This window comes from Falco naumanni, chromosome 12 (genome assembly GCF_017639655.2).
Source record: "Falco naumanni isolate bFalNau1 chromosome 12, bFalNau1.pat, whole genome shotgun sequence".
NCBI classification, from domain to species: Eukaryota; Metazoa; Chordata; class Aves; order Falconiformes; family Falconidae; genus Falco; species Falco naumanni.
This window is the reverse complement of record NC_054065.1, coordinates 19,641,754-19,659,089: the sequence shown is the minus strand read 5'-3', so window position 1 is coordinate 19,659,089 and position 17,336 is coordinate 19,641,754. Positions and strand designations below refer to the sequence as shown.

Here is a 17,336-nt window from a genome sequence, read left to right as displayed (position 1 = left end):
TCTAAAAATATTTAGAAGTGGACCTTTCTACAAATGTTGATAGTAACTGTTCATCAAGGGAAACATACTTGGGTGTAGGGCCTAATGAATTATTTAGGTATCTGTTCTTGCGATATGCAGACATAACTCTCAGTGACACTAATAGGAGATTCATATGCATGCCAGGAGCAGGGAAAATCCTTGGAGAGTATTTAGACAATATTCCTTGAAGGATTGGAGGGGGGAGGGGGTGAGGCAGGGAGGAAATATTGATGCAAACATGAATTTGTCATTTTTCCACAGAGGATATGTGTGTTTTTATTTTAAAAAGACAGTGGGAATCATTAACTAACAAATGCTTTAAATTCTGTTTGCATTTCTAAAGGCAGAACTTAGACGAAGGCCACACGCAGACCCCCAAGTGAAAGTGGAGGCACACTAAAATTAAAGAAAAGCAAATGCTCCTGGTAAGTGCTCTTGTGAAAATTTTTACTTTAGTCTTGAGTATTTGACTTTTGGGAACTTTTATTTCCTATGACAGAAGGCTTACTGAATCACAGGCATTATCTGAAATCTGGGGGGCTATTTCTTTATCATTGGATACAGGATGTATATCTGATACAATGATTCAAGTTTTGAGTGGCTCTGGTCAGATATTGCAAAGGCCCATTCCAAACAGGACTTGCTCAGTTTCTGGGTGACCTATGCACAATGGTGTCTTGTGCACACAGGACTTTGGTGACCCAGAACAGGTCAACAGATCGGGAACATCTGGAGCCTAAACCCTGGCACAACTGCAAACGCAGAAAAGATTCAGGTACTATGGCAAGAAATGCAGATATTTTCATTTTTCCTTCAGTCTTTAAGTCATCCTAACATCTCAGAGAGCCGTCCTTCCAGTAATGCTGTATCAGAAGAAATTCAGTCTGGTATGATAGAAGTGGCTGTCAAAAATCATGGTAGTATCAAAATGGCATAGTCCATTCCCTGCCTCTGATTCTTCTCCTCCCTGGAGCTATCCTGCCCTGTGCAGCTCATCCAAGGTGTTCTCCAACTTTACCACATGTGGGTCCAAAAATCCTCAAACTTAGCTGGACCACTGTGCTTTGTTCCTAAAACTGGGTATTTGGCACCGGAAAGAACAGCTTTCTAAATAGGATTTCTTGGAACTTTTGGCTTTTTTTGGTTTTTCTTGCTTTTCCCCTAGGCTGTGCTCTGCCACAGCTGAGCAGGGACTGAGAAGGCAGGGGATGGAGGGAGCTGTTTTAGCTCAGGTCCATGTTTGTTGCCTTTTCTGCATTTTGAAACCGAAGTCCTCTGCCCTGCTGTATATTTGTGGTGTTTAGTGTTTATGAACCCTTCCTGTAAATCACATCGCAGGCAGGTTAATTTGGTTTGCAGGAGGAACTGTGATGCCATTTCTAAATGCTTCTGGCAAACGGCAGCAAGTAATCTGCAACCCTGAGAAAGTTATCACGGCCTTTTTCCCTGCCGCACACCTGTCAGGAGGGCCACACGCCGGGAATCGTCACCCTGAGCTTCTCCTGGGTTTCCTGGCTCTGCGAGGAGTCTGGCCTTTGCTAATCTTAGGGGTTGTGTGAAATGTGATGAGGCGCACAACTTCCAGACAGAAAAAACAACTCTAAGTGGGTAGTATTTTGTTACTGTAAACACTTTCCATCGGTTCTGGAAAACCACAAAATAATGTTAATGCAAAATTACTGGAAAGCAAAACTCATTAGAAGTTGTCCCAATAAAAAAAATAAGTCACAGCAAACCAGTGACACTTCTTAGGAGAAACAAAATGTAAAAAGACCAAGCCGAATTTCCAGTGATATGTAAATTGGATTACTAAAAACATTTTAATTAATTAAAGACTGAATCAGTACTTCACAAAAGGCTATCTTGAAAATTTACTATCTTATCTTGACAGCATGTCATTTGCAATGGAGAAAATTACCAAGCCCAGAGCAGGGGATAAGGTCTTGCCTATAGGCATGCAAATATTTCTAGGAATTCAGGTTTCTTTGCAGGTAGAGACTGCAGTTTACTTTAGCTCGACTCATTTTCCAAAAACATTCAAAAGGTTGATAAATTCCTCCACCAGCTACTTTATCATATTTTATATACTGCTGAAGATATTTACTGCTTTCTCCACTGTTGGATTTTTCAGGTTGACATAACAGAACATGTCATTGCTTTAAAAATGGCCTTTCTAATGGGGACTGAAAAACCTTTTTATGAGCTGTTGGTTTGGTTGTGCTGGATCACTAGATTCAGTTCTGGGTTGTGACTTGTATTTACTTTAAAATGTCTTTTCACTATAGTTCAGAGAAAAATGAGCAAGCCTCTGTGTGTGTGGGGCGGGAAATCACAAATCAAGGACAGTAAAACTGGGTTTGGATCTCTTTTTTGGAAAACAAACATTTCTACGAGTAAGGTGATGTTTTTATTAAAATGTTTTAGGTTTTAGTTAAAAGAAAAAAAAAGTCTCCATTCTGCATAAGCCAATTTGTTTTTGGTTTTGGCAAACAAACACTCCTCTTTTTCAAAACTAAACATAAATTTACAAGGTCCTTTGTATAAGCAGGTGTTTATTCACTTTCATTGCCTGCTACCTATTTTAGTCTTCATGGTACTTTGCTCTATAAAAAGCAAAACATTGCAGAGTAACTAAACTGGAGACTCAAAACATTTCCACTCACTGTGCAGTAATGCCTTGTTCTGCTCTGGGACTGATGGCTCCAAAACGAAGGCAAATACCGAAGGAGGAAACACTGAGATTTCTAAGGATCCAAGGAGCACTTTAACTAGAGTGGAATGTTTGGTGGCTCTAAAACCCCTTCTTCAGGCAGAGATACAACAGCGCCAGGTAGGGCAGCCCATTAGCCCAGTCATTTTCACTTTGTGAACAGAAGACATACGTTTAACTGTCAGTGAAGGTAAGGGAGGTCGTTTGTAACCAAAATGGGTTGTTTTTTCAGGGCTTAGGGTCAACATCAACCTAGGTCAACTAGGGCAGCACCTACTTGCATGCATAAATATTGATGTCCTTTAACTAAGTGAAAAAACATTATATTACAAAGAGATAGGGAAGAGGGACAGGTCTAATTAATTTCAGTCAATCCTGATCAAAGGTGCCTGTGTATCTTTGTGAGCCCTCCTGTCAGAGAGCTGCCTGATGGGGAGGGGATGCTCCACTGTCAGACCTGCTGTTCGTCTCCAGATCCCATGCCCTCCTCTGCAGGGCAGCACACCGGGAATGTGCTGGAAGCAGGAGGAAGGCAGGACACCCGAGGCATCCAGAAGGCTCGGCAAACCCACGAAGGCACAGCACCCTTTGCTGCTGCGCGGGGGAGAGGAGACAGAGCCCCTGCTGACAGGGGCACACTCCCCTCGGCAGCCACTGACTTTATTTCTTTGCAGAAAGAATCTGAATGTACCTCACTGAATTTGGTCTGAGAGGGCTTTTTCAGGGTGAGGGGTTTACTCAAACCCGCTTTCTAGCTGGGGCTTTCAATGGTTTGGTCTAGGTTTCCTTAACAAAGATATATGCTGGGATTAAAGGATCTTGAGTTAACCTCCCTGGCTTATTTAAAATGCACTCTTTGTAAAATACACATCAAAAGTGTCATGAACTCTCTTTCAGTCTGGGTGGCATGGAGGGTGGAGAAATGTTATAAACAAAGTATTACAGGGTAAATTGTAATCTAAGAGGCAACCTTTTTTTCCCATAGAAGGCAGCTGAACCGAAAATTCCCTCCTTAGCTGCAGAACTGTGCCGAGGAGATAACATCTTATTATTATCACTTTGTTATGCTACTTCAAATCAGTATTTTCCACCCTTCTGGGAAAACAGGTTGGACATTTATATGCTTTCTGTGCAGCTGAGGTTTGCTGAGCACTGCTGTTTGCTGCTGTGAGAGGAAGCTGCAGGTGGCTCGCAGGTTGGCAAGTGTGCGGCACTTAACCCTGCTCAGCTTCTGTAGTTTGGCCTTTGGGGCTAAGGATTCACTGACATCTATTTACCTTATGGCAGTTCCCAAGACACTCCCTTAAATACCAGCCGCTGGTTGTGCTTTCCGACACTTGTGAAATAACAGATTTGGAACAAATTGTGTAGAATTACTAGTGGCACAAATGCAATGCATAATTATCTACCTAGCTACCAGAAGACAATGATAATTATGTTTTTGTTTTAAATCATACAGTGGAGATGGCTACATTTCTTATAGTTCTAGTGTTGTTATGACCATAATGACACTTTAGGCTTCTAGTTCAGAAAGGTGGGTTAACCTTTTTTCTTTTATTTTTTCTGCACACCCCCCACCTCCCCCCAGAAAATTATAGCCTAAGTAGCAGAAGGCAAGTAAACACCTTACTTTACACATTGGCAGTTGCATTACAACAGGACACAGAGCAATAGCTGCACATCCTGGAAAATATATTTGCATAGTTGAATTGGAGTCTATGCAAGGTGGAGGAGGTTTCAAACTAAGGGGTGGGGAATTAGTCCCGTAACAATATTAAATTTTGTGTTTAAATATCCTACGTAGTCCATGCACTAAAAAAGTACTTCTTGCCATGATTTGAAATGGCAGTGTTTGCATATTGAATACTCAGCAGTATTTTAGGGAAAGAATGGGTACAATATGGTAACTGCAGCTGTGAGAGGGAAGGATATGAGCTGTCAGTTGGCCCAGCTAGCCCTTATGGCAAAGATGTCAAACTGTGCTGCTTCTCACCCTTTACACATGTCACACTATCTACTGTTGCTGTTTATTTGTTGAAATTTTGGTCAGAGCTTTGGGACCTTCATCCCACCTGCTCCTTTTCTCAGTGCATCAGATGCGCTTTTGCATCTGTGGCCGTGTAATTTGTTCCTGCCTGTTAAGAGCCGCTCTCCAGTCCCGGGCACAGCTTACTGGCCAAGAAGTCACCGGTGAGAGTGGAAGCCATATGGAATCAAACTCATTTGTTTTTCTGCTTCGTAACAATGTTTATCTGAAACAGTTTCTGGGACCTGATGTTAACATGGCTCTGGTGCTGGGGTGGATGCTAGGGTGGAATTGTCAGAATACAAAATAATTTTGTTCCCCAGAAAATGGCTGATGAAATCATTCCAACTTGGAGAAAGAAATGAAATGAGGAATGGAAATTACCTTCTACCTGAAGGACTGAATGGGAATGATCATGGGGGTAGGGGGAGCCCCAACCCAAAGTATTGTACATAGTCCCCACTCACAGGCACATGCAGACACAGTGTGCTCAGGAGCTGATATTGAGCAATGAAAGGTGTAAGATACTGCTGATAATGATGCTGTTTCAGGACCTCAAGAGCAAACTTGCATATGGGATTATCAAGATGTTTTTTCTCCCGTAAAGTCACCATCCCTGTTGTGAAATGATGTTTTGAATTGAGAGGCTGATGGTTCACTGCAGCTTCCTGGGTGACATGTATATATAATTTTTTTTGTAATTTTTTCATCTATCTCACCTGTTTGATGCCTTAATCATTCCCATTTTAGAAACAGGTTTTCTGTTTGCTCTATAACTCCATCTTGGCAGGGATGTTGCACAACTCCATGTAACTCCTTGTAACTTTATAAGGTCACGTTTTAATAAGTAAATGTACTCACTCCTTTGCCATCTGTGGGTGATGAACACCTGCATTAGGAGAGCACCAAATTTTTTCAAAGTATTCTTGAATAGACTTCTGAATAGAAGTATCTCCTACATCTCAAGATATGTGAAAACAATAGTCCCACAGAGTCAAAGACACTGTATTATGAAATTTAAACGTGTTTTGCTTACATGGGTCTTAGGATAAATCCTTTCTTTCTTTCAGCTGTGAAATCCCTCTTTCAATCCTTCAAATAACCCATCTGAAAGAAATCATTCCAGCAGAGCCATTACAATTAATTCTATTATGTAAACCTGTAGTTTCAAATTTTCATTAAACTGACAAATGGTTCCTCAGAGTCATTTTCTAAATTACAAAATACATCTTAGCTGTTTGAAAAGGCCTGCTGTCACACACTACCCTGTAACATAGGGCTATATTAGCAGGGTGAAATTTAGTCCTCAGCCAGGATTTTTAAGGAGCTATGTTAGGTGCTGATGTCTGAGCCTAGTTTTAAAATACTTAGGATCCAAGGGAGTTGATTCCTATATAGGAATTTAAGGGGGAAAATTCCCATCTTTATCAGGGCACTAGGAAAACATTAGTGTTTAGAACAAAAAAAAAAAAAAAAAAAAATTGTGGCACAAATTGCTAGGTAACGTTAATATCAGAAAATAAGTTTTGTGTCGGTCTTTCCTGGCAGTCCTAAGTATATCTACCCCTCCAGCAAAGCTCCTGATTTGCCTGGGCCAGTGCTAAGGTGAACTCAGCACCATGGGTCCTGGCGGAACCCCCCAGAAGCGGCAGAGGTGCCATTATACAGGCAAGCATGGGAATTTAGCTGAATGGTCTCCTAAAGAAATCAATAATCAGATCATTTCAAAAGAACTGTTTAACAAAACCCTGGATAAAATGACAGATTACTTACAACATTGGTTTAAAGCATTTATGCTGATAATTAAGAATAACAGACAAAGAGTATTAAGTAAAGGAGAGCAAACATCTAGCCAGTCATTAAAAGAATGGAATTTTTCTAATCCTCTTACAAAGATGCTGTTTTGGGTCAAAGTCCCTTTCTGCATAAAGCAGCCACACCACATTTTTTAAGTCAATGAAGAGCTGAGAGCCACAGCCCAGATCCTCAAAAGTACTTTAAACAGACAACTCCCACTGAGAGACAAGCATTTAAATTAATCTGGCGACTTGGGTCCATGAGATGAATAAAGAGGGTTTAGTTCACACTGTATTGCATAGTAAATAATTATGTAGCCAAATTAATTTGATATACCAGAAATTTACCAATGCTTTATTGGCTGGAAGTTTTCATATTCTGTATCATACATGTTTTATCTCAGGGTTAAGAAATTCTGAGAAGTGCTTTTTATTAGGTTAAACTGACAGATTTTATTTCATACAGAGCCACATTTATAGACAACATCTGGTCTTTACATTTAGTCTCTTTTTTGTTCACCAATGATTTTTCCTGGGAAAGAGAGTGTGTGTTTGTTTCTGTCTGCCTCACAAGTAACTTTGAATCTGCACAATAATGTCAAATTTACCTTTTTATTTCTTAGGTACTTGTGAGTCCCACTGAAGCCTCACGGTCTACTTGTGCTACTCTGATCATTAATAAATACTCTTAATTGCAGTTGTCTTCCTTTGAGTCCTTTTGACCTCTTATAGGATCTGTGAGGCAGTAAGGTTCAGTAGAAGATCCTACAATAATAATCTCAAATCTTATTCAATTAGGCCTCCTTGGAAGACATTGTTTAATGAGTTGGAAGGACCTCAAATTCTACTTCTAGCCTATCAAACCCAATAACAACTCCCTAAGTCTCATAATTAACCTTCCCCTTGGCAACTTCTTCCACGCTTTGTGATGCCTTGTTCGAAGTCTCTGTCTGAAATGTCTTTCACTCTGTTTGTTGCTCACATTGGAAGGGAGACGTCTCTGCCTCTGTAGGACCTATAAACCTGGCTGTACCGGCCAGAATAGTGGAGCAGATGGCAATGTACCTCTTTTCTCAGTATCTCCTGTACTTACTGATGCAAATGCAGCGTGTATGAGCAGCAAGGTCCAAATACTCCTGTCTTAGGCTGTGTGCAACACACGTGACCAGGTGGTGGTATGGTCTGCTGCTCTGGGAAATGCTCCCGGTAGGGGTTGTAAGCTGTTTAAGAGCACACTTGCCAGTAGTGCTTTTTCTTCTTAGGTATAGGCAATTAAGCAAACATTCCCATTTCAGAGAAGGGGCTTGGAACTCTGGAGAGAACAAGACTAACGTTTTCAAAACTGCTGTCTCATTGTACCAGTGTTTTGGTACAGCCCTTGGTATTCAGACATGATGTGAGTTGCTTAAAATAGTCTAAGCTACAAGAACAATTCAAATGTTCTCAGCCAAATAAACAGATGTAGGGGCAGGTATATGAAAGTTATATTTAAGTTGTATGGGATTTTGCTCTTTGGCAACATATAGTGCGTATATACAAACTGATAGCAGACATCGCTGGATCCTTATCAGGAGAAATGGAATCGAGCAAGTCCATGGAAACTGAAGTGAGGCCTCAATTTTCTGCAGTTAGTACAATCAGAATAGTAAAAATACCTTCCCCCCCCCTCCCCCCCCATTTCATGCAACAGTTTTTGTGCTGAAAAGCTGATGGTCCATTTTTTTTTCTCAATACTTTTTTCCTTGCTAAAATTAATTCCCTATGGTGAATTAAGGAGTAAACAGGAGGCAGACCCATTTGGTGTGAGTAAAAGGAGAAGTGAATTGATTCTGATTTTACATACCACAATTATCTAGGGCTCTTGTGAGCTAAATCTTGTCATGTAACGTGTTATATCCCCAGGAAAACAGAAGGGAAAAGCACTTTTTGATCTGAATGTAGCTAGTTTGTGTCACGTAACAACACTATAGAGGGCTGTGGCTTTACATGCTAAACTGCTGTGACAGATGGACTATATTATATCCTATAGGTACGCAATTTTTCTTTGTAGCTGGCTGCCTTTTGACCCTGAGTTCAGGACAATAATGTATTAACGTCTCTGTGCACTTGGCCTATTTCCTGGATTAGCTTTTGTTTTAAAATAGGAGCTATTCCTAGTTATTTTACTTTTGCCACCTTCTCCTCCTTTTCCTCCTTCCCCCCCCCCGAAACTAGCTAATACAATAATGATTCAGGTGATAACTTAGGACTAGGTTAGTGATGCTAAGTTTCCCACTCCACCCCCATCTCTAGCCTCTGTAGACCAAGTTACAGTTACATCATCAACTGTGCAATGTAGGAGGATAGCAGATTTCAGGCTACCAATAACAATATGATTCAAGGTGTGTAATGAATTCTGTAATTAATTCTATTAACAGATAACCTGGCGCTTAATTAGCGAGTCATTCAGAATCAATATATACAGTAAGCTACATTTCATATAAGATACTCTTCTGAGAGTCCTTTAGAAAGATACCGTTTTTCCTTTTGAAAAAAAAATATCCATAGCTGTATTCTGTCAGGTATTGATTAGCAGTTAGCTCTGAGGATGCAGTGGAGATAATTGTGCAAAAAGTACCACAGCCTTTGAAAACCCAAAGTATATTTTCTCATGAAGCAATAACTTTGATGTCATAATTATGATTCTCTAACTAGCAGCGGACAGCAGGGAGAAGTCAGGCTCCAGCTGTGACTGCAAGCTGGTGCTGATACATACCTACCAGCTGCACAGGAATGAAGTTTTGCAAACAATTTCTACCACTGTTGCACAGACCTTGCTCCAAGGCCCTCCAGGTTCCTCAGCAATGTGGTTCCTGCTGCTGTTCAAAAAATGCAAGTATTAACAATGCAAATAACCAAATTTATCGCCTGGAGCCCTTAAAAAGTTGTCAAATCCAGCACTGTTCAGCAAATGCTCAGCATCCTTAGACATCTTCATTTTCTTGTCTCAAGAGCTTAACTCTGAGGTGTGAAGTTCAGTTTTAATATTTCCCCCTTTGAGATGCTAATCAATTACAAGGCATAACCTGAGAGTGATTTATCTGAAAATGTCTGTAATTCCCACACGAAAATGCTTTATTCAGGATGGGAAGAAAAAAAAAATCCACTCTCTGAACTGCATACACTAAACCTTATAGCACTTGGTGATCCTCTGGTAATGCTGCTCTGTGAAAGCGTCTGGAGTCTCAGGGGATTACTGGAGTGGTTTGAGATCATCAGAAATGTCCCCCTAGCTCAAGCATAGTTTATACTGCACTAGCCTTTAAACATGATGCTATCTAGTTATGCAGATGATCCAGTGTTCTGGAAACCCCAGAACAGACCTGCTCTTCTTACCTGGCCCTGGCAGGCAGTAGTCAGCCAGCAATTAGAAAATTATATTTTGCCAAATACTGGAATTAAAATCACAAAGTGATAGAAGCCAAGTTTCTCTGAAATAAGTAAACATGCCAGAAAGATATGACTTTGAAAACTAAATAGGAAGCACATGCTGTTCTTTTGTTCTGCTCTGGGGTTTTTCTTTGCAGTGGTGGTGGTGTTTTAAATTCTTTTTCCAGTGCAAACAATGCAGATTGTTTAGATCATGCATATATAATGCATGTTAACTTTATAGTCTTGTATATAAAAAGTTAGTGTGGTATTGTGGGAATATTTTTGCACGATTTTCATCATTGCCAGTGTACATCAAAAAATCAATTTCTTTTAGTTTTGAAGTAATAAGTGCAATGTGTATATGACATACTGGTCCTCCATCTAAACTCAGCATGTGCGTTTGGTTGCCATGTGTGAGAGGTGCTGATCTGTGACTAGAGCCTCACGCAGGGCAATATCTTAAGTCTCTGAGAAGACTGCACAGCACAGTTCAGCAAGCCTTTATTTGTTTATTCAAATTCAAGTTGGAATTGTAAAATGGTTTTGATTAGCTCCTGATGCTTTTAGATACCCTATCAAATGAGTAGATCTGGTGTAAGTTTAGAAAAGGCTCAAGGAATCTTATCCATTCTGTCAGTCTATAAATAGTGTCTTGATTTGGTCCCTGATTTCAGAGAGGGATTTCTAGGCCAGTACTCAAGAGTATGAATATTGTTCAAGTAGTCAAGGCTATGTTTTTAGATCCCCAAGATCTGGTTAAATATCCTAAAGAATAACTTAACTAGACCTGTTATAACTCCAAGGCCAATAACGTAATTCCTGAATGTACAGGTACTTGTAGTTGGGGAGAAAATTAAGATATTATTTATTATTATTTGGAATATCTTTGTGCTCAGATGCAAAAGAGAAAGGAAAGAAAAAAGAACTACATCTGTGCAAACCCTCTCCCCACAAAAACTCCCACACACCCTGCCTAGTGAGTGTCAAGCGGGTCTCTGCTCCAGCATCACAACTTTGGTCACCTGTGGGTTGTTTGTGTCATTTTTCAGTTTGTTTCACTTTATATCATTCCTTGCTGAGAGGCCACCATTATAGGCCTGACTTGAATACTGGAGTTATGAAGAAGAAAAAAAGTCACCCTGATGGAGAATAGATAGTGACAAAGACTTCATTCTCCTGTCCACACTATCAGCTGGGAGGGACCTGCTATCAGCAGTAACTGAGCCTTGAATCGCACGTTTTCAGTGCTGCAGGCGGGAGATGGTCTTGAGTTACAAAGCTAAGTCTCACATCAATTAAAGTCTGTGTGCACAGCAGCTGCATTCAGAAAGGTGGAAGAGATTTAATCTTCACCTTTCACCTTGGGTCAAAATACAAGGTTACCAAGACAGACTGTTATTAAAAATGGATTGTTTCTGCCAACTTAATGTTAAAAGTTTGCAGTTATTACGAATGCGCTTTATTACTTGCACCCTTTGTTAAGGGAACTTGCTGTTAAATAGCAAGGAAGTAATAAAACGGTTGAAAGGAACAAATAAATATTTATGCCAGACTTCCAAAGTCTGTAGCAGTTTTAGTCTTTCTTCTTGATAAAAATCAGAGAATTATTCTCTACTGCATCTTATTGGCAAGAAGGTGGATTTATTCTGAGTATAAAAAGGCTCCCAAGATTGAACTGAAGGTGTACTTAGCTTGAACAGATATACAGTGGCAGCAAGATTTTATTTTAGTACAAATGCACATTTAAGAAACAAACCCTGTATGAAGCACTAACTTCTTAGCCGTACCTCAGAAATCATATGACCAAACTCAGATCACCACTGAGTCTCTGGGATTCTTTTATTGTTTTTCAGAGGAAGCTGAATAAAGCCCAAAGGGGAACATGTTGCTGATCTGTGTTGCCAAGATGCACTAAAGAGAAACAAGGTACGATTGATCACATTGGAATCTCATTTTCTTTTAGGTGTTGCCTCTGATTTTAAATTGAGACCAAGCATATTCCTATTCAAATAAACAAATTCCTATAGTTTTTGTGGCTCTTTGTGCATCTAAATGAAGAAATTGCCCCAGAGAGATAAATACAGATAATTTTTTGTGGTTTTATACAACCTATTTGCCAAAGATTTGTGGAGAAATATTTAACTGCAAGAATATGCATGCATTCTAAAGATGGGGTCAAAACCTGTGTTTCATATGGGTAAAGGTCTGCCACTAGTAAAGTCAATTAAATCTTTGTCACTGACTTGGAAGGGCGTGAATGAGCTGCCTATGAACAAGGGAAACTCCTACTGTCGTTAATTCACAGAAATTTTGTAATTCCAGTTTATGTTGTTAACCTCAGGTAGAGAAAAGCTGTCACAACAAAATATTAAAAGCAAGCTGTGCTTTTAGCAACTCTTACTCTAAGGATAATGTTTGGAATGCCAACTCAGCGAAGGAAGTTGAATTTAGGGAAGGAATTTTCATCTAATGTAGAAGTCAAACATACAATTTGGTGTGTCTGTTCATCGCTGGGTTCAATGGCACTCACACTGTGAATGTGTCCCTTTGGAAAAGTGATTCTGATTACACGTTAGTCCTCTGTACAAAGAGTGTATATTTCATGAGATGTGTGCACTGTTTGAGTTATAACCAAATGCGATTTTTAATGTATTCCAGATATGTTAAGCAGCAACTGAAGAAGTATGTGGAGCATGTTCTAGTTTTTGTTCTAACACACATGTATTTTATTTACAATGTGGAAAATATACAGTCATTGCAATAGTTACGCTCTGACATTTAGCTTTTTTATTAAAAAACAATACCTTTATTAAAATTGCAGCAGTATTTTTAATTAATCTTCTATTTAAACAATTATCTTGGTCTATTTACAGTTTGAATGATACAAATTGATACTGATCATCACTTGTGCATTAAAAAAGTTTTGGCTCAATGGTTCCAGGTCTGGAATATGTCACAGAAAGCTTAAATACCTTGTGTCGTATGATGACTTTCATTCAAAAAAGATAGAAATTTTCTTGCATATGTGGTACCTAATTGAAGGTTAAAAAAAAATGAATTGAATGTAACTGTCAAAACGCCTAATGTATAAAATCCTTAAAGATTTTAAAGCCCTAAATGTATCTTTTATTAATCAAAAGTTTCCATGTAGTCCTTGTGGCTGATGTCAGCTTTCAGTGTAAGGTAGATGGAACAAGCTTTCCCAGTCCACTGTTGACAAAATAAGGGGGGAAATCGTAGGTGTCGTTACTGTGTAATAGTCTCTCTACAGTGGTCTGCAAGGAGCAGCTTCGAAAATCTAGTGCACAGAAGGAAAAAGAAAAGAAAATGAAAAAGAGAGAAGGGGAAAAGGGAAGGGGGGGGGGGGGGGGCGGGGGATGAGGATGACACAATGGAGAAATTGCCTTGCATGTTATAAGCAACACAAAATAGCAATCCCATCTTTTCCAAAACTCCACTGTCTGCCTGTGCAGTGCTTTTGCGCTCAGCTTGCAAAGCAGAAGGGGAAACCGAATCCTGAAGGCACAGCAGTCTCAGTTTTGCAGTGACCTTCACTCAGAAGGTCTCCTGACCTCCTGGCTTTGGTGCAGCTCTGCCATACACCTCTCTCCATATGTTTCCTCTTGTCTCCACACAGGTACCATGATCCCTTGCCTACAACCTTATATAGGGCTGTTTCCCCAAGTCACCTGAAATAATACTGGCAGTGTGGAACACAAACACATTGCTGTGTACTGCCTTATTAAACACAGATGTGGCTCTTATCTAGAGGCGGCTCACCTTCGCTTGCTTGGGTACCGGTATCCTACAAAATCTCTGTTGTGCTGCATTAGTGCAGTGGGGGCAAAGCCAGGCACAGCCTTGTGCAGGGGCTTTCTTAGGGGCTACATGGGCAGAGGGCAGAGGTGTTCCTCCATTACTGACCTCCTCAGGAGTTAAGGTCAGAAGGTCAAATTATTTTTTTTTTGTTTGTACATAAAGTATGTTAAGTGCCAGACTTTGGAAGCCCTTAGGTAAGGTAATAATGCTTTGAAAAATTCACCTCCAAAATCTGAAAAGCTTTATCTATAATGTGAAAATATAACTGTTGCTACCTGTTGGTTTACTGATCTAGGAAGCCAAGGGTATTACACACCAGAATGTCAGAACCACTGGCAGAAATCCATGTAGCTGATGCTTTTCTGGGTTTGAGTGGGATTTTCTTGATGTTTGTTTTGAAGTGTCTCATTATCTGTGGTTAATGCATGTTTTGCTTCTAATGAGGGTCCTGATAAAAACTCAATTAGTCTGATTTTTTCTTTCATAACAATTTTAATACAAATTTGTTGATTTTGATTAGACTTCTAACATGACTCTTCTGCCAAAAATAGAGAGGTTGACAGAGATTTCATCAGTCCTTTATTCAACAGTGTTCCCTGGGCTGAGGGAAATTTAGGCACAAGTCTTTAGTCCAAATCAGGCAGAGGACAGCTCTGACCACCGGGCTTTTAACTGGGACAACGTGGGGGTCTCCTGAGTTTTTGGGTTTTTGCTTAAAACTTCAAAAGGCCGTATTTTTATCCCAACAGGGAACAGGAAAAGATTTTTCTTGAAAGCTGAAAAAGTTTCATGGTACAGAAACACCATTTCATATCCATATGTAATTCAGAATTGAGTTTGTCAGTGCAGTCTGAATTTTGGCTTTGATCTCTAAGAGAGAAAGACAGCCCATGAAAATACTGCTGAACTAAAAGAACATAAACAAGCTTAAAATACCACATTCTGATAGAGGGTGAAATGACATTCTGATGGAGTGTATCCTACCAAATCCAGGGCCCAGTGAATTCAACAGAGAGACTTATGGTGCAATAAAGGGACAATTTCAAAGCTCTGAAATTTGATTTCGCTTTTTATCCAACCTTTATCAGAATTTCTTTGCTGGATTTCTAGTCTCATTATCTGATCCTTGGCATTTTGTTTTCCCAGAAGCATGGGCAGAACAAATAATTTCTTGGCAAAGAATGTATAAATCCAGTGGATTTCTCTAGAGCAATATTTTAATTTGATGAAAACCCTAGATGTATCTTAGCTGATTCTTGCTTACTAACAGGTTGACAGAGAGACAAATAACTCTGTGCCTCTCCATAAGTCATCTTCTGGAGAAGTGTGTGCCAACCATATTCCTTGCTGTACCTGCAAGGCAGCTTTGAGGGCTTTCATCCTTTATGAAATTGATGAGATCTCAGTTGCCTGGCTGCACTTGGCATGCAGGGCCCTGGAGCAGAAGATTGCTGTACCACTGCAAAAGCTGGTGTAACCAGGGCATTTTCCGCACGCGTTGACAAATTCTGATAAGCCCAAAAGCCTCCCTCTGCTGATCCTTGATGAACCCTATAGGAAGAGATGTACCAGTATGGAAAATACGTTCTATGTATCTTAGTATGGATCTGTTGCCACCAGAATGTAAGAAAAGTATGTCTCAATTATCAAAAAAGCCATAAGAGCACACGGTCAGCAAGGAGCAATGGGGCTCTGAGTGACCTGAGATGGCTTAGTCATTATCTGCCTTTTACTCTGATTTTATTCATGGAAAATTTGTTTTTCTCTCTGTGCACCACAAATAACCACTCACCCAAAACATTAAATAATGAAATTCAAATGTACTGAGTTAATCACTGGAAAAGTGCTTCATCTGAAAACTCCGTGGGGGATCACATTTCAGAACACAAGTGTCCTTGTACAGTATGCATTTCCTCTTTGGTTCACAGGTTTGCTCATGCAGAGATTTAAAGTAATATTGAATTACTGCCTGAAGCCATGCCTGACTATCTTTTTCATTAATTACCTTCCATGGCTTTGGGACAGATTAACTGATAAATATATGAATCCCTAGCATAGTAACCTTTACCGTGTACTTAGAATAACTGATAGGCATGTAATCTCAGAATCTGTGAAAACCTTTTTCTTTCTTCCTATAGATTAGTACTGTGCTCCTACTATCTGAGTTGCCCGTCCATGCTGCTGTATTGTCTTTGCTAAAAGGTGCTGCTAAATCACCAACTAGGACCTCTACAACAGACTTCTACAACAGTCCAAAAGGAAGATTGGTATGGCTTTTCAGAAAGTACTTTTGTTTCTTTTCTTCCTAGGTTAGTATGAAAGATGGGTGAAACTACATAATTCCCTGTGTTATCTTTTCTGGGCAACAGATGCTTCAGAGTAGTCTAAGAAATACAAATAAATGAAACAACTGTTTTTCTGTTGCCTTGGGTTTTTGGGTTTTTTGTTTGTTTTGTTTGTGCAAAGCATTTTAGCAAAATGCCTCAGAAACTGGTCATTCTGGAAGGGTAATCACACAGTCTTTCAAAAAAGCCTAGTTTGTTGCAGCTGGGGTTTATGTTTCTCTGACTTGCCCTTCAGCAAACTACCTGTTGCAAGTTATTTGACCAGTGTAGCGCCTCCTCCTATATGCAAAGATTACTCAGATTTTTAATTTTTTTTAATTTTGTGAGCGACAGTTCAGGTACTCATTCTGTGCATGGAGAGCTGTTCTTTTTTTTTCTTTAATTGTTTCTGATGGGTATTCTTACTGAAATCTAGCTAGTGACTTAGGCAGTATTACTGAACAGCAAGCTTGCTGGGGTTGCTTGAAACTTCCCACAAGTAATCCCAAAAGCTTTGCTTTAGGTCACCATTGCAAATCAAAAGAATCACTTGACTGAAGAAATCAAGTAAAGCCAGATATCAGTGTTATATATACAGAGTGAACTGAAATAATATGCTTGCATACTTGTTTCTAAGGTCTTCATATTGATGTATGTAATCAATTATTAATAATACGTGATAAGACCATCTATTCACCAGGGAACAAACTCAGATGAACAAATCTTTTCACTAATGCCATTGTGGCAGGTCAGTTTATATCTGTTCCTATGGACTGGATCTGAATTGGTTATCTATCCCTTTATCCGGTCCTCCGATAACCTCAGTCTCCATACCCACAGCATCTTTACCGTAGAGCTGCTCTCACATGTGCAGTATCTTTTTTACAATTGTTTTTGGCATGTGTAATCAAAACGACGGCTTGGAAGAGCAGGACAGAATATGAAAGGCATTTCAGGTGATGCTAGTGGAGGAAGAGGGAATTGCAGAATATTTTATTCCTCTGATAAAGCAGTGCTTGAAGGAGTCACAGTATTGCATACAGATAGGTAATTAAACAAATATAGACATGGAGCAGAAGATTCCAGGGCAAGATTCAGGGATGGGACTAAAAGAAATTGGATTTCAAGGATGGAATTCTAAATGCATTTGCTACTGATCTATTAAAAATTGTTTGTGAACTCCCAGCCACAACAGATTAGATCTAAACCTAAGGTTTGCCTCAATGTTT

At 39.7% G+C, this 17,336-nt stretch overlaps 1 long non-coding RNA gene across 1 annotated transcript; it reads left to right on the top strand.

Moving 5' to 3' along the window:
* Positions 1–362: 362 nt before the first annotated feature.
* LOC121096078 lies at positions 363–16,044 on the top strand. Its single transcript, XR_005830341.1, has 3 exons — positions 363–446; positions 11,818–11,890; positions 15,922–16,044. It is a non-coding gene; the product is annotated as an uncharacterized LOC121096078 (long non-coding RNA).
* Positions 16,045–17,336: the final 1,292 nt, after the last annotated feature.